A 24401-nucleotide genomic window follows, 5' to 3' on the forward strand; every position below is an offset into this window, starting at 1 on the left:
AGATGGAACACCGTTTAAGGTTCATCCTCTAGGGAGACGAGCGTGGCCGATACAGTGGAAGGGAGTCAGCTTCCCTGTGTTTTACACACAGATACAGGGCAGGCCCCAACCTGGGGCCACGATCACCCCTGCCAGGATTTCAGCAAAAAAAAAAAAAGAAGAAAAAGAAAGAAAGAGAGGAACAGAAAAAGAGAGAGAGAGAGAAAATGCAAGGGACAGGTTTTGAGCATACACTGTAAAAGGGAAAATACTATTTTCTTTCACTAACAGATTTATCACCAAAACTTGGAATAGAATCATTTCAGTGACTTTAGCAGAGGACGTTTTGCTGGGTTTTAAAAAGTTTGCAGATCTCCACAGCCATTCTTGTTACAACAAGTAGAGTAGCTGGGTTTTAATTACTTGTCTTATAAAAGGATTCACTGGGCTACCTATTATTAGCGTATATTATTTTTCTCAATGCTTCAGACACTTTGGCGTTTATTTTACTGTTGCCATAGAAACCCAAGTCTGTAATAAGCAGCTCTTTTAATTCTGACAATTAGGCTTATATAAAAGAATATTTTAATGAGATGAAGAATTAGGAGGGCCCAGCCGGAGGACTGGAGGAAGAACCTTGTTCTCCAAAAGGTTACAAAATTGATTTAGATTATTCTTTGTTACAATTGCCTTCTTCAACAACTGCTGAGTGTTCATTAGTCAGGCCTTTGTAGGATCTGCATTTTCCATAAAGATTGGAGGTTTGCTTATTTCATAAAAACTGTAATTCCACCCACCCCAGTCTCCCTCTTACACCCAGACAGCTCTCCTGCTTAGGGGAGATGCCAATTCTCCTTTTTGCTATAAATCAGAAAATTTCTAGGTTTATCTTCAGCTTCACAGAAGAATAAAGGCTTTTAAAAAAATATCAGTCAAAATAAAAAATATCAGTCAATAAAAAATAATTATACCTTTATGAGTTATGGAATATTTAGAAGCCATAAATCTTGGTTTTCTCACATTCATTGTTTATAAAAATATTTTGGAGTAATATTTCTTCATTAATTATAGTGCTCTATAGTCCATGCACATAGCACAAAAATCAAGAGACAGATAGTGAAATATAAGTCTCCTTTCTCTGCCTGTCCCCAGGCGGCAGCCATTGTTACCACTTTCCTTTGTATTCTTCCAAAGCTATTTCTGTGGTCACACACACACACACACACACACGGGCAGTATACATCATTATGCATATTGTGCTATATCTTGCTTTTTTTCACTTATTACTGAAAATCTGAATGCTCAAATTTGGGTGTGGTTCTGTTTCATTCGGAGAAGGCAATGGCACCCCACTCTAGTACTCTTGCCTGGAAAATCCATGGATGGAGGAGCCTGAGTAAGGAGCTGCCTTGTCCCTCACAAAGGCCTTTCCCTGTAATTATTTGATAGTCACATACTGGCTGTTATAGTCATCATGTGAGGCCCCGGCAATGTGAAGGTGAAGACCACGAAGTCCACACTTGCTGGGGCACACACTAGTAGAAGAGGTGGCTGCCTGTGACAGGATCACTGCCCAGCGCACAGCTCTGCGATGTCAGGTGGAAGCAGGCAGGAGGGAGGGAGTCTGGCTTGGCTTGGCTTGGAAGAGGGATGGAGGGGTTCATAGGAAAGAGGCTTGAGCAGCATCTTGAAAAGTAAGCCAGGGGATGAACTTATAAAAGAGAAAGAGACTCACAGACTTTGTGATGGACAGGTACGCCCTGCTATATTTAAAACAGATAACCAACAAGGACCTACTGTGTCGGACATGGAACTCTGCTCAAAGTTGTGTGGCAGCTTGGGTGGGAGGGGGGTCTGGGGAGAATGGACGCATGGATGTGTATGGCTGAGCCCCTTCAGGATTCACCTAAACTATCACAACACTGTTAGTCAGCTATATCCCAGTAGAAAATGAAACAAAATTTTTTTAAGTAAGCCAGAAGCCCCAAGCAGACGAGGGCAAGGCCATTTCAGGTAGAGGGCACAGTAAGTGCCAAGTCCTCCAGCGTAGAAAATAGCCTGATGTTTTTGGGGAACTGACAGTGCTTTGTTATGGCTGGGACAGCAGGGTGTGTGTCTAAGTTAAACTAGATCAGTGACTCTCAAACCTTTTGACCACAACCCCAAGTTAAGAAACATGTTTTACTTCATCACAGTGTGTGCAAAAAGGAAACAAAATTTCATGAAACAATACCCCTATTATATGTACTCTGTTTTTTTTTTCTACTGGATTCTATTCTATTTTTTATAATGCCAGTCATGATTCACTACATAGATTTCACAAGCCACTAATGGGCACTATCTGTAAGCTGGGAAATTATGGAGTATTTAGTGTCTAAAGACTCTGATAGTCTGTAAAGTAGTCAGCTTTCCCTGATCTACGTGACTGTGTGTGCGTGCTCAGGTGCTTCTGTTGTGTTGGACTCTTTGCAATCCCATGGACTGTAGCCCACCAGGCTCCTCTGGTCACGGGATTCTCCAGGCAAGAATACTGGAGTAGATTGCCATGCCTTCCTCCAGGGGATCTTCCAGACCCAAGGATCCAATCCGGGTCTCCTGCATTGTAGGCAGATTCTCCACCCGCTGAGCCACCAGGGAAGTCCTACGTGACTGTGAGCATTTGTTAAATAAGAACAGATTGACAGGAGTCAAGAAGGTTATTTATTCAGCACATGCCATGTCTTAGGTATTGGCCTGTCTGCTGGAGGTACAGGGGCAAGGGAAAACAAAACAAGGTCCCTACCCTCACAGAACTAAAAATTGGTCTCACAGATGAATTATGTGCTGCAACAACTTAAAAATGCATGTTTTATTATTAAATTAAAACATGGCTATTTAAAAAATTCAAACTATGGAAAAGCATGTAACATACAAATCCCCTATTCTCATAAGCCAAATAGAAAAAGAAAAAAATCCATTTACTTTTTCGTGCATAAATTACTGTGTTTATTTCGGAAAGAAAGACTAAATTTCAGGCTGGTTCAATCTCTGGCCCTTTGGGAAACGTTTTGGGGAGTGCAGCTCAGTTTCCCAGAGTTTGACTACCCCTACTATGATGGCTAGTTTTATGTATCAGCTTCACTGGGCTAAAGGATGCCCAGGTAGCTGGTAAATAATTATTTCTGAGTATATCTGTGAGGGTGTCTCTGAAAGAGATTAGCATTTGAATTAGCAGACCATGTAAGGAAGATCTCCTTCACCGATGAGATGGGCCTGAACAGATCAAAAGACAAAGGAAGGGTGAATCTGCTTTCTCAGCTGAGATATTGATCTTTCCCTGCCCTTGGATCCTGAGGCTATTGGTTCTTGAGCTTTCCAACAGAGACGGGGACTTACCATCAGCCCCTCCCCCCATCCTCAAAAGCCAATGGACTCAGACACAATTGTGCTGTCAGCCTTCCTTGGCCTCTGGCTTGTGGACCGAATGACTTCTCATCTTCCAAAGCCACGTGAGCCAATTCTTGTAATAAACCCCCTCTTATGTATTTCTATATATCCTATTGGTTCTGTTTCTCTGGAGAACCCTAACATACCTCTCTTGAGAGAGTAGGTCTAATCAGGTTTTTGCTCCAGAAAAGTTGAGGCCCTGAGCCTTTGGTGCTTTGCTTTGGTAATGCCACTTTGTTCAGTTCAGTTCAGTCGCTCAGTCGTGTCTGACTCTTTGTGACTCCATGGACTGCAGCATGCCAGGCTTCCCTGTCCATCACCAACTCCTGGGGTGGGGGCGGAAATGCCACTTTGTGATGACATCCTATTAGGCAACCAGCCAGCTGGTTCCTCCACATCTTAACTGCAACAGGAAAGCTTTTGGGCAACTGAGGACACTGAACAATGCTCTAACCACTGACATGACATAATCACTTTGGGTGTCTATGCCCAGATGCCTTTTGCCTGATTCCCCCAAGGCTGTCTAGGGATTAGACTAAGTAAGAGTCCTGGATTCTTGCATAAACTTTTGCTTCCATTTGACTGTCCGGGGCTATACTCTTAAACCTCTAAAGAAGGCAGAAGAGGAAATAACGTGAGGAAGTTGGATGTGATCACACCTTGAGAGGGAAGATTTGGTTTGAGTTGTTCACCATTCAACACTAATTCCTAGAACAGCTGCAGACTGCAAGTCTCTGTTTGGGGGACTAAGGGTACCTCAGGGTTGAGTTCTGCTACCATATTTAACTTAAAGAGCTGGAATAGTTGGAACAATGTCAACTTCCACCAGGGTTCTCCACTGTTTTCTGGAGAAGCAGAGCATTTTACAGCCATTGTGTCTACCCAAGGTGAGACACACACAGAGGATCAGCTTAACCTGCCCGTATTTAGTTGGAAAGAAATTTGAACACGATGAAAAGAGGATTTAGTGCCTCCTGCAGTTGCTAAATTATGTCCAGGGAAATGTTGTGTTGGCCTTTATTTACGAAGCAGTTTTATATTTCCAGGGTATTTGGTTCCTGATCTATTTATAAAATGTTTCCGAGCTTGTTTCTCATGTTTTGACACTTCCTGATAAAAATATCTTTTGCTCTCAGTCTAGAGCTTTGTTTCTCCATAAGGGATATATGTTACTTTTTTTCTGTATTCATTTTCTATTCAGGCCAAGGCAATTCACAACATTAGTTGAACATGTGCCTCGAGCATCTCAGAGCAGAAAGTGAGCCTCATCTATCTTTCTTTTTTCTCTCTGCACAACAGCTGGCACACAGGAGTTCAATTTTGAACAGTTAACTTTTATTGAGTTACTACACAGACTTAAATCTTGCCTCCAACTCACTTGTTCTCTGATAGGGACAGATGACCAAGAACACAACAAAAATATGCAGCAGAATCTATAAAGTGCCACTGGGTGTCATGAGAGTGATCACAATTGATTTGGGGGCTCAGCAAAATTTTATGGAAGTAAATGAAATTTAAATTGGACCTGGAATGATTCTTAGGGTTTTAACATTTATTTCATGTTACCGAGTATTCTTTATGCCAGGAGCTGGGATACAGTTTCTGTATCTAGTTGACGACCTAGCATCTAACACAGGAGATGATGTGCATTCCTCGAGACCTGATTAGGGGCAAGTAAACAAAACCAGCTCATGCCACCTTAAACAGAAGAGGCACTTGAATGGCATGTACAGCTGTGAGGCCCAGAAGGGCACCAGGCATAAGTGGGTCTCAGAAATCAAAGAACGTAATCTCTGTTTGGGCCTCCTCTTTTTTCCCCATTACAACTGGGCTTCCTCTATGCGGTAATGGTTAGAAATTGTGGTGTGCATGGTGTGCATGCTGGTCACAGATGACTTCTGGCTTGCATCATCTCAGCTAGTAGACCTAAAGAAAGAGAGATCTCTTCACCTTCCACAGACACCATCCTGCAAAGAGACGCTGACTGACCTGGTTTGGGTCATGTGCCTATAACTATACCCAGAGAGGCCTGGTGCCACATCTGAGAGCTACACTATATCCACAATGAATGAAGGCGGGTCAGTTTTTTAACTGCAGGGTAAACTTGCTATCAAAGGGAGGGAGAGGCTAGGGAGGAAGAGATGTTGAGAAGATGAACACAACAGATAACCTCTACAAATGTTAATAAAAAACTACAGCCAAATGTGCTGTAATAAGAGTGTTTAACACCATAAGAACACTGATAAAGGAGGGATTTATGTTATGGAGAGGGCATTCCTGAGGGAGCAAAATAAGTAAATAAAGCCATAGAGGTGAGAAAGCACTGGAGATACTTATGGTCCAATTTGGCTCAGCACTGGGCAGGTACCCCTGGTGGCTCAGCTGGTAAAGAATCAGCCTGCAATGCGGGAGATCCCTGGGTTGGGAAGATCCCCTGGAGAAGGGAAAGGCTACCTACTCCAGTATTCTGGCCTGGAGAATTCCATGGACTTACTTTATAGTCCATGGGGTTGTAAACAGTTGGATATGACTGAGCAACTTTCACTCAAAAACTCACTCAACTGGGTAGGTATACCCAGAAGTACAGAAGGGGTTGAAGATAATGGAGAAGGTTTTAGAGATATGTCTAAAATGGTGACCTTATGCCCTTTGGGGAAGTGTTTTAATGCAAGGTCAGTCTATACTTAAGTTGGTGGGTTTAAAGGGAGTAATGGAGTAGGAATCATAATTTGAAAATGTTCCCCTGCCAAGCATGGGGGGCACATAACACTGCTCTCTGCATCCCACTCACTGACCCCTGCCTGCCATGTCTCCTCCACCCCCAGAGCCCTGGGCCCCCCAGGAACTTCCCTTGGCCTCTGCCTCTTCAGCTTTAAACTCTCCTGCAGCTCCAATTCCATACCACCTGGGAAAACTCTAACCCAGGACAAGGCCTTCCTTCTGTGCTTTCCCCATATCTGACTCCAGGAGCTGAGCAGTGCTTCAGGGCAAACTGGTGCAAGATACATTCAGGATGGCCAACTTTCAAAGAGCCCTCTGCATGGCCAGACAACTCCCCTTTGCTTTTCTGTTCATTTTCTTACATGTTGATCTCAACTCTCTTCTATTATCGTAAACCTTTATCCTCCTTTCTAATCCTCTGCGACCTCCAGCTAGTGGATCTCACCTTTCACTCCAGAGAACTGAATCTTCTCAGCTTCCCACCTCCCTCATCTCTCATTCTCTTCATCTGGCTTTCAGTTCAGTTCAGTTCAGTTGCTCAGTCCTGTCCGACTCTTTGCGACCCCGTGAATCGCAGCACACCAGGCCTCCCTGCCCATCACCATCTCCCGGAGTTCACTCAAACTCATGTCCATCGAGTCGGTGATGCCATCCAGCCATCTCATCCTCTGTCGTCCCCTTCTCCTCTTGCCCCCAGTCGCTCCCAGCATCAGAGTCTTTTCCAATGAGTCAAGTCTTCGCATGAGGTGGCCAAAGTATTGGAGCTTCAGCCTTAGCATCAGTCCTTCCAAAGAACACCCAGGACTGATCTCCTTTAGAATGGACTGGTTGGATCTCCTTGCAGTCCAAGGGACTCTCAAGAGTCTTCTCTAACACCACAGTTCAAAAGCATCAATTCTTCGGCGCTCAGCTTTCTTCACAATCCAACTCTTGCATCCATACATGACCTCTGGAAAAACCATAGCCTTGACTAGACGGACCTTTGTTGGCAAAGTAATGTCTCTGCTTTTCAATATGCTATCTAGGTTGATCATAACTTTTCTTCCAGGGAGCAAATGTCTTTTAATTTCATGGCTGCAGTCACCATCTGCAGTGATTTTCGAGCCCCCCAAAAATAAAGTCTGACACTGTTTCCACTGTTTCCCCATCTATTTGCCATGAAGTGATGGGACCAGATGCCATGATCTTAGTTTTCTGAATGCTGAGCTTTAAGCCAACTTTTTCACTCTCCACTTTCACTTTCATCAGCAGGCTTTTTAGTTCCTCTTCACTTTCTGCCATAAGGGTGGTACCATCTGCATATCTGAGGTTATTGATATTTCTCCTGGCAATCTTGATTCCAGCTTGTGCTTCTTCCAGCCCAGCGATTCTCATGATGTCCTCTGCATAGAAGTTAAATAAGCAGGGTGACAATATACAGCCTTGACGTACTCCTTTTCCTATTTGGAACTAGCCTGTTGTTCCATGTCCAGTTCTAATTGTTGCTTCCTGACCTGCATTTCTCTTGCTGTTCCAAGCTAACCCTGCACCCTGGCTTTGATCTCTGCTGCCCCACCTCAATGTTATGAACCTATGTCCTTAGTTCTCCAGGCACTCTGTCTATCAGATCTACCCATCTCAAGCACCTTACCCACCTCAAGCACCTTACCCCTAGCTGATTCATTCATTCTTATGCAACTACTCTTTTTAAACTCTTTCCCATGAACATCAAACATATTCAACTCTTTCCTCTTACAAAGGAAAAGCCCCAGGTCTTTAGCCCCCTCCAGCCACTACCTTATCTTATTCCTCTTTGAAAGTGAAAGTGAAGTCGCTCAGTCGGGTCCAACTCTTAGCAACCCCATGGACTGTAGCCTATCATGCTCCTCCGTCCATGGGATTTTCCAGGCAAGAGTGCTAGAGTGGGTTGCCATTTCCTTCTCCAGGGGATCTTCCCGACCCAGGAATCGAACCTGGGTCTCCTGCATTGCAGGCAGATGCTTTACTGTCTGAGCCACCAGGGAAGCCCTTACAAGCCCTACACCAAGCTTTTTGAAGGACTTATCTTCAGCCATACTCTTTCACTTATTTTCTCCTCTTTCACTTATTCCTCAATCCATGGCATCTGACTTCTCCTGCCATCTTTCATTGAGTAGTTCTTGCCAAATGAAATTAGTTCAGTTATTCACCTTTAACATTCTTCACTGCTTCCTCCTACTGCAGACTTTATTTTCTTTGCCTCCACAATGCCACACTCTTTCTTTCTTTAAACGTCTCGGTTATCTTTTTATTGTAGTAAAATGTATGTAAAATTTGTGTTTTTAGCTATTTTAAGTGTACAATTCAGTGGTAATAAAGACATCTATGATGCTGTACAACTATCACCACCAACTCTTTCCATAATTTTTTAAAATAGAAATTCTGTACCCATTAAGCAATAACTCCCATATCTCCCTTCCCTAGTCCCTGGTAACTTCTAAGCTACTTTCTGTCTCTATGAACTGGCCTATTCTAGACATTTTATATAAGTGTAATTGTACAGTATTTGTCCATTGTGTCTGGCTTATTTCACTTATCACGACATTTTCAAGGTTCATCCCTGTTGTAGCATGTAGTAGAAATTTATCTCTTTTCATGAAATTATGAATAATATTCCAGTGTATGGATATATCACATCTGTTGATGACCTCTAGTGTTGTGTCCACCAGGGAACAGGGGCATGCAAGTAGCTGTTTGAGTCCTTCTTTGCATTTCTTCTGGATATACACCTAGAAGTGAAATTGCCGAGTCATGTGATAATTTTATTTTAGCTTTTTGAGAAAGCTCCACAGTAGATGTACCATTTTACAATCTCACTTGCAATGTATGAGGGTTCCAATTTCTCCACAACCTCACCAACACATATTATTTTCCATTCTTTAAATTATAGTCCTTATATTAGTTTGCTTGAGCTGCCATAACAGAATACCACAGACTGGTTGGCTTAAACAACAGAAATTTGTTTTCTTACAGTTGTGGAAGCTGGAAGTCCAAGATCAAGATGCCAGCAGGGTTAGTTTCTGATTAGGCCTCTCTTCCTGGTTTGCAGAGAGTACCTTCTTGCCCTGTCCTCACATGGCCTAAAAGACCTCATGTCTAGTGTCTCTTCTTCTTTATAAGAATATCAGTTCAGTTCAGTTCAGTCACTCAGTCGTGTCCAACTCTTTGTGACCCCATGAACCACAGCATGCCAGGCCTCCCTGTTCATCACCAACTCCTGGAGTTTACCCAAACCCATGTCCATTGAGTTGGTGGTACCATCCAACCATCTCATCCTCAGGGCTACTGAATTAGGACTGCACCCTATTACTTCATTTAACTTCAGTGACCTCTTTAATTACCTCAGATAAGCAGATGATACCACTCTAATAGCAGAAGGTGAAGAGGAACCAAAGAGCTTCTTGATGAAGGTGAAAGAGAAGAGTGAAAAGCTGGCTAAAACTCAACATTCAAAAAACTAAGATCCTGGCATCCGGTCCCATCACTTCATGGAGAACAGAAGGGGAAAAAGTGGAAGCAGTGACAGATTTTATTTTCTTGGGTTCCAAAATCACTGCGGACTGTGACTAAATCCATGAAAATAAAAGACACTTGCTTCTTGGAAGAAAAGCTATGACAAACCTAGACAGCATATTAAAAAGCAGAGACATCATTTTGCCAACAAAGGTCTGTATAGTTAAAGCTATGGTTTCTCCAGTAGTCATGTATGGATGTGAGAGTTGGACCATAAAGAAGGTTGACAGCCAAAGAAGTGATGCTTTTGAATTGTGATGCTGGAGAAGACTCCTGAGAGACCCTTGGACTGCAAGGGGATCAAACCAATCAATCCTAAAGGAAATCAGTCCTGAATATTCATTAGAAGAACTGATGCTAAAGCTGTAATACTTTGGCCACCTGATGTGAAGAGCCGACTTACTGGAAAAGACCCTGATGCCGGGAAAGATTGAGGCAAACAGAAAAGGGGCAGCAGAGATGAGATGGTTAGAGAGCATCACTGACTCAGTGGACATGAACCTGAGCAAACTCTGGGAGACAGTGAAGGACAGGGGAGCCTGGTGTGCTGCAGTCCATGAGGTTGCCAAGAGTCAGACACAACTTAGCGACTGAACAACAAAAGGCCTTATCTCCAAATATAGTTACACTGGGGGTTAAGGCTTCAACTTATGAATTCTGGGGGACACAAGTCAGCTTAACAGCTCTCCTGTAGATGTGAGATGGCCTCTCACTATGGTTTTCTTTAGCCATTTTTCTATCTCCTTTGAACATTCAACCTCCTCACTCTTGTTGGTCAGTCTCTAAGTTGTGTCTGACTATTTCGCCCCAGGGACCTCTGTCCATGGGATTTCCCAGGCAAGAATATTGCAGTGGGTAGCCATTTCCTTCTTCAGGGGATCTTCCCGGGTGAAGGATCAAACCCGCATCTTCTGCATTTGTAGGTGGATTCTTTACTACTGAGCCACCAGGGAAGCCTTCAACCTCCTCTATCCAGCCATTAAATGCTGGAGATGTCAAGACTTGGGCAGAAGCCCTATCCTCTTTCATCCCACACTTTCTAGGCCATCATGTTCTCCTCTGCAATTTCAGATACATGTCTGCGACTCCCAATTTTAGAACTCAGGACTCTCTTTGAATTCCAGACTCCTATAACCAACTCTATTCAATATTTAGATGCTTTATGTATTTGTACATATTTAAATAAACTCTTCTATAGTGCCTACTATGTGACAGGCACTGTTTTAAGTTCTTTAAATTAGCTCATTTGCTCCTTATAAGAACTCTATGAGAAAGGTAATATTCCTAGCTACAGGTAAGGAGACTGAGGCTAAATGTTTTACATTAACTTGTGTGCACTCCCACAGCTGGTAAATAGCAAAGCTAGGTCACTCCAGAGCAGATGGTTCTGTACTGTGGTCCACGCTCTCAATTGTTTTGCTATACTGCTTCTCAAATAGCCCCTTCAGCTCCATTCGTTCAGGGTCAAATTTCTGATTTTCAGGCCTGTATTAGTTTGCTATGGCTACTAGAACAAAGTCCCACAAATTGAGTAGTTTAAATAACATAAATGTATTGCTTCACAGTTTTGGAGGCTAGAAGTCCAAAATCAAGGTGTTGGCAGGCTTGGTCCCTTCCAAGGGAGATGAGAAATAATCTGTTTCATGCCTCTGGCCCAGCTTCTGGTAACCTCAGGCATTCCTTGGCTTATCAATGGTGTTCTTCCTGTGCTTTCACATGATCTTCCCTCTGCACATATGTGTGTCCAAATTCTCTGCCTTTTTTTTAAGCTGCGCTTTGTGGCTTGTAGGATCTCAGTTCCCTGACCAGGGGTTGCATCTGGGCCCTCGACAGTGAGAGTGCGAAGTCCTAACCACTGGACTGCCGGGGAATTCTTTCCCCTTTTTAAAAGAACATCGAGTCACTTTGGATTAAGGCCCACCCTAATGATCTCATTTTAACTCTGTAAGCAAATAAGGTCACATTCTTTAACCTAATAGACTAAAGTCCTCACCCTGAGACCTACATTCAGAGGTACTGGGGTTAGGACTTTAGCCTATCTGTTTTGAGGGCACACAATTCAACTGATAACATTTCCAAACCTGGCCTACCATGGTTCCCTAGCTCAGTGAATACCTCAATCATTTGTCCAAGTCCTAGGAGTCATCCTGGCACTTCACTTCCGTCACCCCCATGCTCAGGGCCCCGCCGAGTCCTGTTACGGTGCGTGAATCACCCTTAAGATCTTCCCTGCCCTTCATCTCCACTGCCACCATCGCAAGTTGTGCGCTCACTCTCTCACCTGGACTTCCATAACAGCCTCAAGCTGGTCTCCACCCCTTCCATTCAGCCTCCATACTGTGCCCAGAGTAAACTTCCCAAATAGTTCTGACATCTGACTTGGGTCCACCCCTATCCTCATTCCCTCCCTGCATGAAAACTCTGTTGGTTTCCCACTTGCTATTAAGATATAAACCAAAATCCTTACCCTGACCCATAAAGCCTTCCCTGTTGAGCCCTGGGCCCTCTCCTGGCTCCTGTTCTTCCACCAGTCCTGTCCTCCGCTGCGTGTCTCTTTGTTCCCTGGATGAGCCTTGCTCCCTCCCAGCATGAGCAGGGAGGGCACTTTGCCCACAGTGTCTTCTGCTTAAATTTGCTCTCCAGTTCTTACTCTCCTCTCTAATCTCCTCCTTTGTCTTTCAGATACTGTCCCTTTCTTGAGGAAGCCTTCTTGGCTCTCAAAGTTGACTGAGTTTCCTCCACTATATTCTCTTATTGAACTGGGTTCCTTTTCTTTGCAGCTCTTCTTCCATTTGGATTAGGCTCATTTGTGTTTGATTTTTTTCTCAGTGGCCCCCACCAAAGTATAAGCTCCATGGAGGAAAGATCCATTCTGCTCACTATTGCAGCCACCGTGCCTATCATAGACCACACATCCAGTACATATTTGTTGAGTGGACGAATAGAGAACTGGTTAGTCTCCATTTGCTGCTATTTGATTCCTCTGAGAAGGGAGGCTGACCTCTGCAGATTTCAGATTTGGGGCTGGCTGGCTTCTGAGTCTGAGCAGAGGGCTGTACCAGCAGATCAGAGAGAAAGAGAAGAGAGGCATCAGACTGCCTGCCTCCTGACTTAGGAGCTGACTATAGCTCCTAAGGGACGGCAGCTCTGGAACAAGCTGGCCCTAGGCATGCTCATTGCTTCCCACTGTTGCTAGTTTCTGATGCCTCTGCATTACTTTAAATTTTTTTTACTGTGCCCACAACTCTGTGAGTAGTTCTCCTTTGACCCTAGCTGTAACAGATAGAGATCAGTTTTAAGTCTATTGTCCAAGCAGCAGGGAGTAAGGGCCTGAACAGGGGAGACACTCAGAAAATAAAGATGGGGATAGATTATGAAAAATAAGTGCAACAAACTTTAGTAACCGAGTCCACATATGAACTATACTTTCTGACAGCAGGCATTATATTTCACTTGTTCTTTATGTCAATGCCTAGCTTGTAGTAGGTACTCAATAAATATTGGTGAAATAATTGACTGGAAGGGTTGAAGACGATTCCATATTTCAATCTTGGGTGATTCCTCTTAAAGAGAGGAAAAGTCTGGTTCATTTGCAAGCAGCAGTTAAAGTACCAGCAAGAAAGACACAGAATGATACTGAAGAAAGAGTGTGGACCCAAAGTCCAACTTTCCCACTTGATCTTGGGTAAACGACTTGAGATCCTTCTTTGAGATTGTTTCATTATTTGTAAAATGGGAATAAAAATCCCCAATTCACAGTGCTGCTAAGAGGAATACTTGAGATCATATGTATAGAGCATATATCCACCCTGAGAGGGCCCTTCACCTTCATATCATATACTGAGATGTGACACAGAGATCCAAAAACATCAGGGACCATTCACAGGGTTTGCCTTTGAAGTTGTTCCTTGTCACCATAAACCAAGCCCTTAGTTACCTGTGTGTGTTGTACCTTTTCCTGGACTCTCACTGTGGATTTTTAAAATCTTACTTCCATCTGCGTTTTGTGTAATTCTAGCAGGTTACAGCTTGTGCTCTCATTACTCAGTAGATTCTATTTTAGGCTTTAGGACTCCGGACTCCCCGGGGTGGACATGAGCCTTCCTCCTTATATTGTGTTTTCACTTTGAGCACTTAAGACCATCAGGAATACACTGACCCTGTAGCAGAGATGGAATTCAGACTCGAACATTCCTTTCACCCTTGGTGCCCTTTGTATCTTCTCAAAATGTCTCTAGACCAACTCCTATTGGTCTCAAAGATATAATTTCCCCCATCCAACTAGACAGTTGGCTTCGTATTTCAGTCCCAAAATGGTTGTTCCCAACACTGTACTGGATTTGCTGAAATAACTATGAATGTTTCCCCAGAAGTTGTGGGAACGGGGCAGACAAGATGAAGAAGTTCCCTTTCAAGATATTTATAATTCAAATGACCTCTGTTGACCTGCTACCCAGAATTAACCTTCCCTTCTAACCCAGATGAGTTGACTTTCCTATTGTTTTGTCACTCCTTTCTCCTTTAAGGCATTTCTGTAAGACTAGGCTTTGAAAGAATCTTACATATCCGGTTTTATTTTAGTGCTCCAGGCCTCAGGATTCAAGAACATTTTTCATCACTCAGTTTACTCTGGTTGAACATTCACAACTTCTCACACATGCTGCTTCTCTAAGATTACCAAGGCAAAGTTAGTAATTTCAAATTGAGAATGCATGCTTTAAAGATGCAAATATTGAATATTTTAAATATGCATTAAATAGGTTGTAATAGTAAGACTCATGGAAGCCCATGAAATTTAGCATGGAGGAAAAACAAAAAGGTATGTATTGAGTCTTCATTTGACGCATACAACTCATTCTTTCCTACAATTTCCTTATTTCCAGATTTCTTAGTCATAGTATCTTAGGGTTACCTAAAAATGTTCCTGCTACATCATGGAAATATTTGCATTCTAACCAAATAATTTCAGAGCTTCTCAAAAGCTGAGGGAGATCCTGGCTGCTTCCATTATTTTTTGAGGTCCCCAGAATATTAAACTTTTTTTACTGGCTACTCTGCACAGCTTGTGAGATTTTAGTTTCCTGACCAGGCATCAAACCCATGCCCTCTGCAGTGAAAGCATGGAGTCCTAACCACTGGACTGCCAGGGAATTCCCAAACTGTTTTTCCCTAATAAAAATTGGTGGCGTTTTAAATGTCCACATTTTAACAATTGATGCCTTTCACACAAAAGAAATTATGACGCCAGACAGTTGTGCTAGTCAGAAGATAGTTAAAAGACTTAACTTTTAACACAAAAGGTGATGTAGTTTAGTCAGGGATCTCAATTTTGAATTTGTATCAGGGGTGTCTTCTTTCAACCAGTCTATCAGAATATTTTTGTGTAACCTCCTTTGGAGGTGAGTCAAAAGCCCAAATTCCAGGCCTTTCATAAACATGGAGCCTGAGCCAGATAGCCTTCCAGCTCTGTGTCCTTTCCTCCTCCTCCTTCTCTCACTCACATTATTATTTAGTAATACACCATGAATTAAAGAGGACGATCAGCAAGCCTTATCCACTTATTCAGTGGTGTAAAGAAAAACTTTGAACAATCCTAGCTTGGGGAAATGCAACAAAGGGCAACTTCTAAGACTAGTTTTTCCCCCAAATGTTAGAAGCCTAGGTTTTTCTGAGCTGATTTTTTTAGGAGTTGGCTTGACATGTCTTGTTTAGATCACAAACTCTTTACAAAGGAACTACTTATTTTGAGCTATTACTAAAAATAGCAATGAATATTATTGAGTAATTCCTATTTAAACTATTTAAGACTTAAACAGGAAAACAATTTTCCATTGATGATATGGGCAGCACTAACATTTATGCACATATGTTTCTAGCTGTGGGAATATCCTGTACTCCATGATCCTGAATAGACCCCATCACTGTCATTGAACATATAATATACACATATATGTACAGAAGTAAACATTCAGGTGATTGCCTTTGACTTAAAAAATGCTGTCTCAATTTTAGCAGCCCAGAGAAGATAACCTGACCGTCTGCATGTAATTTGTAGCTGGAACCACCCTTTTGTTAGACAAGTGGGCTGTTCTATGGTGTCAACAGAAATCAGATACAGGTGGACTTAGGTCAGCAGCCACCTCGCCCGGGAACTACTGGGTCAGTGGGACACTGGAAGGGAGACGGTGGATGGTGCAGCAGACCCTCAAAGCAACAGCTGAAAGGTGTAGGGACCGTGGTCTTCCTAAGAGGCTGAGAAGTCTCATCGTAACCCCATTTGCTCCAGGCCAGCCCAGGTACAAAGTGGATTAATGAAGGTGAAGCAGACTGGGGCTGAAGGTGAGCTCCTGCTTTTTCAAAGTGAGAAAGAGACAAGTGGAGATATAATTTCAGCAGAGATGGCAAACGAGTATGGAGAAAAGAGCATTTAGAGAATAAAGGGAATCGACAAATATATTCCCTTAATAAATACTCAGAGAAGCCATTTCAAATGCCAGCCTCCTTGCTGATAGATTTAAAAGGTTATTAAACAAGTAGCAACTATTTATTGTTTCTTTTAAGTTACACATTTTTGAGCTTGTTTGATCTTCTTAAAAAACCCAGAATGCCCCCCCGCAATAAATACACTGCACTGAATTCATGATTGCCTCACAATTTCCTCAGCACATAGACCCAAAAGGTCAAATGGCCTCGTGTGTTGTTTTTTCTGAAAATGGAACTGTCTTTTCAACAGATACAATTGGTGAGTTGAAAACAATGAAAAGAAAAATACATCCAGTTGAAAAAAACCATGAGATCCCAAACACTGAACTTTATCATCTACTTCAGTAACATAAGCGGTAGTTCATCTAGATGGGGGTTACCAGCCAGTGTTATAGTCATTCTGAATAATACAAACACAAGTTATAATTACTTGAAATGTTCACTGTTTTTACTAAGATGGTTGCAAAGCTGTTTTTTGTTGTTTACTTATTTGCTTTTGTAACTGGAACTCTAGATTACAACTTTCAAGTGCTCTATGGACCAACCCTTTGATGCAAAGTTAGGGGCTTTATTTAGAATAAACTAGGAGGTCTTTTTTTTTATTCTGAAATTAGGATTCCATTGCTCATAAAAGTTACAAGTTTTTGTATCACCATTTGCAGGTCTTCTCCCCCTAGAATTTCTCTCATTTCTCTTTAACAACAAAAAAGGAAAGGAATACAATCTTGAGGAAAAGTGCGATTGTTCACCGAGACAAAGCCAGCTGTTCTCTGAAGTTAAGCAGTGACTGTGTGGCACAGAGCAAACTGGCAATTATTTGATTTTAATTCCTGAACTTGAAATTAAAATAAGAAATGGTCTCTTTCAGAGTCTAAAGAAAAATCCCACTGGTGTAGAAATTTTGGCAGGGGTAAACAAGGGGTCTCTGGTTGTGCCAGTCAGCTCTCTGGGGAGCAGGTGTTGACAGAGGGAAGTGGGGAAGGGTTTCTGGGGAGTAAGAGCTGAGAAACAAAAGGGAGGGAAGCCATCTGACCCAGGCTTCATTTTGACAAAGGCTTTGTCAAAATGAGGGGCACTCTGCCTGGTCAGTACAGGGGTCCTCTGTCTGGTGGAAATAGCTGGGCCCTGGCCACCGCCTGCCTCAGTCACGGCTGTGGCTGCCCTGGAAAGAGCCAGACCTCACTCCAAAGCCCGGAGTGGCCGGGGCAGGTCTGGGGAGAGCACATTATCGCATTATGGGAGCACCGCCCGGCCTCCAGCATCCTGCTAGACCCAATTCCATCCCCCTTCTAGGGGAGCCTTTGCTTTCCCTCCCAAACCCCTCAAATCTTCCATGATCTTCACCTCCTCCCTATCCCTAGGAAAAGTTGATGTTCTTCTCACTTCCTTAAGCAGAGGACTTCAGTGTGATAAAAATGCCTTTTGTTTCTCAGTGGGAGGAGTCATCTCTTCTATTCAAAGAGGGCTGCCTGGCATTTTCGCTGGATATGTTATAAATACACATATTAAGCCACTCCCTGAGTATGAGAAAATGGTTGTGGCAATTCTTGCTCTAAAAAGCACTTTCCCCTCTTTAATTGTAAACAGAAACAACTGGGGATGGGAAGAGCACAGGGTGAAATCTGAGCGCAAAAGCTGAGTTTACTGCGCAGGGCGCCTGCCCACTTGACTTCTCACTTTCTAAGCTCACCTTTGGGGCTAAGGGTTTACTTCCCTCAGAGACTGGTTTAGGGTGGTTTAGACTGGTAGAAGCTAAGAGTGACTTTCTTAAATATTCGTGACTAAACAGAATTAGGGAATCAAACAACATTCTTTGCTTCCAGTTGACATTTGATAAATGTTGCTTCTGCTACTTAATTGATAATTAATTCTGTTGAGAGCAGGAATTTTACTCCACAAACTCAAAAGTGCAAAAATAATCATATTCTTGATTTGTTTAAAACCAAATGAGACCCCTATGTTTTTCCTATAATGAAATTCTGGAGACTTATTGATATGTATTATTTTAAAGACGGCCTATTTTGTAGGAGAGAAGCTTAAAGGTAGGATTTTTAGGTCAAAAGGTCAGTGTATTCTGAAATTGGACATACAGTTCCACATACAATCCCACACTCAGAAGTTTGAGAGCACCTGGTTATCTACACCCTCACCAGCCTGGAAGTTATCAATCTTTTCAACTTTTGCCAAGCAGATGGGCAAAAATTCAATTTTGTTATGATTTTAATTTTCATTTCCCTGGCTACTGGCAAGATTGAGCAACTTGTTATGTTTATATGACATCTGCACTTCCTTTGATCTACTGGGTCACCTGTCTTATTGATTTCTAAAAAGCCTTATGTAAGTAAGGGCTCTTAACTCTTTGTGTGTGTGTGTGTGTGTGTGCTGCAGATACACTGATAGTTAATTAATCACTTGTTTTTTGACTGGTTGTGGGTTAAAAAGACACAGACCCTACTCTCAGCTCATATTCCAATGGGGGCATCAGCTGAAAGACAGATAATGATAATACAACTTGACAGAGCTGTACCCCAGGGGGCACTTCTAATATCTGCAGCAGGCAAAATTTGCTTTCGCATTAGTATTACTTTTTAATAATGAAAACAATGTAACTTCATTGAAGGCTACTGGCATACTTCTATCATGAAGTCAGACAAAACAATGACCACTGCAGGATTTTGCCAGAGCTTGACCACTCATAAACTTATTTAACTTCTACCACTTCTCACATGTCCCCTCTCAACCTACCACTCCCAAATTCCATTCTTCCTTAGAGTGTTTCTACCCACCCTTCTATTTTCAAAGGAATGGTATGTTAGTTTGTGACAGAGATTTTTTTTGTAGATCTCCAGTAAGTCTTAGACTCTTTAATACATGTATTAAAGCCATCAGAGAAGATTTAGTTTCTTCAGATAATTGACTATGCACAAAGAAGTTTCAGACTTTATATTTTAAAATAGGGCCCATTTTCCTATGTAGTATTAACTCATTTAACAAATTTTGATTGCTTACCCCCTATATACCAGGCACTGTTTTAAAAACTGGGGAAAAAACCCAACTGTGGATATAATATTACACCTACATGCTCATGGGACTTACGGCCTAGTTGAAGTAGAGAAAGGCATTAAATCAGTATAAACATAGTTTATAATGTCAGGTACATACTATAAAGAAAAATAAGATAGCTTAAGAGGAGTGTTATGGGATGAATTATGTCCCTTCAAAAAGATGTTAATTCTCAGTACCTGTGAATGCGACCTTATTTGAAAATAGGATCTTTGCAGATGATCAAGGCAAGATGAGGTCATTGGAGGAGGCCCTAATCCAATATGACTGGAGTTCTTACAAAAAGGGGAAGTTAGGACACAGTGACAGACACACACACAGGGTGAATGTCATGTGAAGATGAAGGCTGAGATTTGGATGGTGCTTCTATAAGCCGAAGGATGCCAATGAGTGCCAGCAAGCCACTGGAAGCTAGGAGCAAGGTATGGAACAGGTAGTCCCTCACAGCTTTCAGAACAAACCAACTCTGCCAACATCTTGATCTCAGACTTCTAGCTTCCAGAATTGTGAAACGATACATTGCTGTTGAATCGAGACATCCAATTTGTGGTACTTTGTTATGGAACTCTTAGGAAACTAATACAAAGAGGAAAAGTAAGATTTTAAGATGGGATGATGAGGGAAGTTCACATGTGTACAGAGAACAGAATATAGTCAAGCAGATAAACTGGAAGAAGCATGTACCAGACAAGGGAATGTCAAGTGCAAACAACCTCTGGTAGCAGCATGCTTGGCTCTTGTAAGGATCACCAGGGTCAGGATTCCTGATGCACACTGAGCGAAAGGCAGGGAGGGTGGGAGGAGGTAAGGTCAGACCGTGTAGAGATCTGCTGGCCGTGACGTGTGGACAGCTGGCTTTTTTCTGGGCACCATGAGAAGCAATTGGAGGACTGTAGGCAGATACATGATGTCATTGGTGTCACAAGAAGCAAATTTAGTTTCCTGTTAAGCAGAAAACAAGGTTGACTGTATTAGCCAGTGCTCTTGGAATTGTAAGTAACAGAGGTTCAACTCAAACTTGACTAAACAAGGGAGGGAACTTAACTAGATCACATAACTGAAAAGTCCAGGAGTAGCTTAGGCAGGGCGGGGGATCAGCTCTGATCATCAAAGATCTGTTTCATGCTTTCCTTCTTTCAGCTCTGCTTCCTGTATGTTGACGTCCCTCGCAGACAGGTTTTTTGTCATTATGTGGCAAAAGGACCTTTCGCAGCTCGAGACGTTCATACTTCTTAGTACTGGAAATCCCGATATATATATATAGTTCTACAATAAGTAGCGGTGATTTCTGAAGACAGTTTTTTGATCGACTGGCTTGGATCACGTGTCCACCTCTTTGGCAAGGGAGCCCATGCACAGACTGGATGATACAGTGTATGAGAAGTGTTCACCAACAGAAGAGTGATGTCATGGCCACCATGCTGCCCAGCTTCAGAACTCTAATTCATGATGTAGTGTATGTGAATGGGACCTCCTGGAGTCGGGGAGTGCACAACCCCAGAGAGGTCACACATGGTGGCCCTTGGTTCTGTAAACTAAAGAACGGCAAAGGAAGTTGGACAGGCAAAACCAGCAGGTATCCCCTAGTACATCTCATTATAACTTTAAGAAAGGACTTTTATTTTTTAGGACTGTTTATGACAAGTTCTTCGGAGAAGGCAATGGCACCCCACTCCAGTACTCTTGCCTGGAGAATCCCATGGACGGAGGAGCCTGGAAGGCTGCAGTCCATGGGGTCGCTGAGAGTCGGACACGACTGAGCGACTTCACTTTGACTTTTCACTTTCATGCATTGGAGAAGGAAATGGCAACCCACTCCAGTGTTCTTGCCTGGAGAATCCCAGGGACGGGGGAGCCTGGTGAGCTGCCGTCTATGGGGTCGCACAGAGTCAGACACGACTGAAGCGACTTAGCAGTAGCAACAGCAGCAGCAGCAGCATGACAAGTTTTTGGCTGGGCTTTTGCCTTCTTGGAACAAAACATGACTCATAAAATGCAAATCTACAGTAGATAAATAAATAGATTTATTTTAATTTGTCTAGGGACATCCTCTTAAATTTAAGGAACAGCAATAATCCACCTTTGATAACAGTACTATAAATGGAATTATAATTCATATATTATGAGCAGTGGCTCTTCCTTTGTAAGAACTTCACACATTCATTTATTTCATGACTATTGGTTGGGCCCCTGCTACTGATAAAGAATTCAAACATAGTGGGGGAACCAAACAAAACTTATTTCTGTCCTCATGGGTGAGATCGACATTGGACAATGAACATAGATATAAATATATACTTTATGTTGTGATAACTCTGGGGCTTCCCTGGTAGCTCAGACTGTAGAGAGTCTGCCTGCAATGCAGGAGACCTGGGTTTGATTCCTAGGTCAGGAAGATCCCCTGGAGAAGGAAATGGCAACCCACTCCAGTATTCTTGCCTGGAGAATCCCATGGACAGAGGAGCCTGGCAGGCTACTGTCCATGGGGTCCCAAAGAGTCGGACATAACTGAGAAACTAACACACACACAATTATGATAAAGGAAAAGAACTGGGTTCTATCAGAGAGAATTGACAGGAGGTGGGGGTTAATTTAGACTTGCATCAGAGATTTATCTGAGGTTGTGACATTAAAGCAGTTTGCTGAAGGATAAATAGGAATTAGCCAGATGAAGAGTGGGAGAGGCAGGCAGAGTATTCAGGCAGAGGGACCAGTATGTGTGAAGGCCTTGAGGAATTGTGGGTTTCACCAGACATCCCTGGCCAGGCCCAGGGACATTATCCCAGACATTTCCATTTCCACTGATTGTTGCTTTCCATAATATTTCAAATTACACTAAATTACACACATTCCCTTTTCATCATTACATGGTAGAATGAAAGTTTAGATTTCCCCCTCTGATGTATAAATATTTGTATATACTAGTGTACTAATATATGAGGATCACAAACTGATCAAAAGTCATCAGAAGGTAGAATTTATTAAAGGAGGACTGGAATTATTTCATGCTGACAATATGTTTTCAAGTGTTTCTTAGTAATTTAGCATTTCAGTTTCTATGACTTTGTGGCAGAAAAGAAGATGATGAAAAGATTTAGAAAAAATCTTTTTTTCTAAACACCAGGTACAGACAGGAGTTTAATATTTAAAGGGAATTATCTGAAGTTCTCTCCTGGCATCTGCTAAGTGAAGGAGAGAAACCTGGGTGCTAGCCACTGGTGAGGCGGTAAAGCTTAGATGTCATGGTTCAAGACTTGATTAATCAGAATCCCAAAAGAAAATAGATGGCCCACTCAGAAGAGGCTAAATTGGGATGTTTATATACAGAGGGACTGTTTTCAAAGCTGTATGTGTGCAGGCTTAAGGCACTTCTTAATGAGTCTATAATACCCAGGCCCACAGAGATGAGGAATAGAGATGTTTCCTGGACCCAAGAGATAGAGAGGGCAAGAGACACAGAGTCGTGTATCACTGCCACTCTATATGAGAGAAGCAATGACCTTTAGTCGAGGGACACTGCCAGCTGGAGGCAACTTTATAGGAAGGAAACAGAAGGGTGAAGCAACCTGACCTTCTTCTTCTTCCCTTCCTCTGACTTCTAGTTGAACCCAACCAGAAGGCAGAGTCATGAGCATCCACTGATGTGGTCCATACAGATCAATATTCCAGGAAGAGTGCAGGATGAAGAAGAGAATGAGGAGATCTGACCCTAAGGAGGAAACAGATATTTTGCTACAGTTCTAAAGAGGCTTTCCACCAACCCCCAGGTACACAGCTAGTCAACACCATGCTGCTTGGAATCCATCCAGTTCTTGTTGACCATGCTTCATCGTCATGAATGTGCAAGGATGTGTATTAAAAAATACCAAAGTGCTTATCTGCTGATTCCTAGGATACCTTGCAAACTGGACAAGTAGTATCAACTCCTGCTTTTAAAGATTTAGACTATTTGCTTTTTTTTTTTTTTTTCAACTGCAAGCCAGTCAACCCCTAAAAATATACAGCCCACAGACTTCTGCAATCAGGTGCCCTTGGAAAAATTCCCTAATTAAGTGATGAGATCCTTGAAGAAAGACATTTCTATCATACTGCTATCATTTTCATTACTCATCTTGGTTTTTAAATATCACAGAAATTTTCAAATATGAAAAATAGTATAAAGATAATGTATACTCATATCTGCTACCCTAATTTAGAAAATGTTAATATTTTGATGTTTCAGAAATTTTAAATAAAATATCACAGGGTGGAAGGCTTCTTGTCACTTATTATCTCTACTCATTCAATAACTTTCATTTTAAAAACACATATTGAGCAACGACTTGCTGCTGCTGCTTAGTCGCTTCTGTTGTGTCCGAATCTGTGCGACCCTATGGACTGCAGCCTGCCAGTCTCCTCTGTCCATGGGATACTCCAAGCAAGAGTACTTAGAGTGGGTTGCCATGCCTTCCTCGAGGGGATCTTCCCAACCCAGGGATCCAACCTGGGTCTCCCACATTGCAGGCATATTCTTTACCGCTGAGCCACCAGGGAAGCCTGAGCAACTACTTGCTGCTGCTGCTGCTGCTGCTAAGTTGCTTCAGTCGTGTCTGACTCTGTGCGACCCCATAGATGGCAGCCCACTAGGCTCCCCCGTCCCTGGGATTCTCCAGGCAAGAACACTGGAGTGGGTTGCCATTTCCTTCTCCAATGCATGAAAGTGAAAAGTGAAAGTGAAGTCTCTTAGTCATGTCCGACTCTTAACGACCCCGTGGACTGCGGCCCACCAGAGCCCTCCGTCCATGGGATTTTCCAGGCAAGAGTACTGGAGTGGGGTGCCATTGCCTTCTCTGGAGCAACTACTTACTCTACTACAAATCCAGGCAGTAAAAACAAGTAAGACTGAGACTTGTTTCCTTTACTCAAGGTGCTCCCGATCTAGTAGAGTGGGAGCAGACAAGGAGACACCAGGGAAGAAGATGTGTGGGAGTGGAAAAGAATTTAGATCCCTCAACTGAGTGACTAAGAACTGCCCAGATCCCACACATGGGTAAAGATGCTCATTAAATATAAATTGTATTGAACTGATCTTGGAAGTTGTGGTTGCAAAACCTAATGCAAGTGTCAAAAGAGAAGAGAAGAAGAAACAGGAGGAGATGGAGAATGAAGGCCAGAAGAGAAAGAAGGGACATCATAAGCTCTTGGGCTCCTAACTATTT

At 42.6% G+C, this 24401-nt stretch overlaps 1 long non-coding RNA gene across 1 annotated transcript in view; it reads left to right on the top strand.

Moving 5' to 3' along the window:
* Nucleotides 1-23455, top strand: part of LOC102398252 — a 62323-nt gene extending 38868 nt beyond the window's left edge. Inside the window, exons 2-3 of the long non-coding RNA XR_003103535.3 lie at nt 20344-20779; nt 22806-23455. This is a non-coding gene — a long non-coding RNA (uncharacterized LOC102398252). The remainder of the gene's footprint in view (nt 1-20343; nt 20780-22805) is intronic.
* The last annotated feature ends 946 nt before the right edge of the window (nt 23456-24401 follow it).

This window comes from Bubalus bubalis, chromosome 15, assembly GCF_019923935.1.
Source record: "Bubalus bubalis isolate 160015118507 breed Murrah chromosome 15, NDDB_SH_1, whole genome shotgun sequence".
Classification (NCBI taxonomy): domain Eukaryota; kingdom Metazoa; phylum Chordata; class Mammalia; order Artiodactyla; family Bovidae; genus Bubalus; species Bubalus bubalis.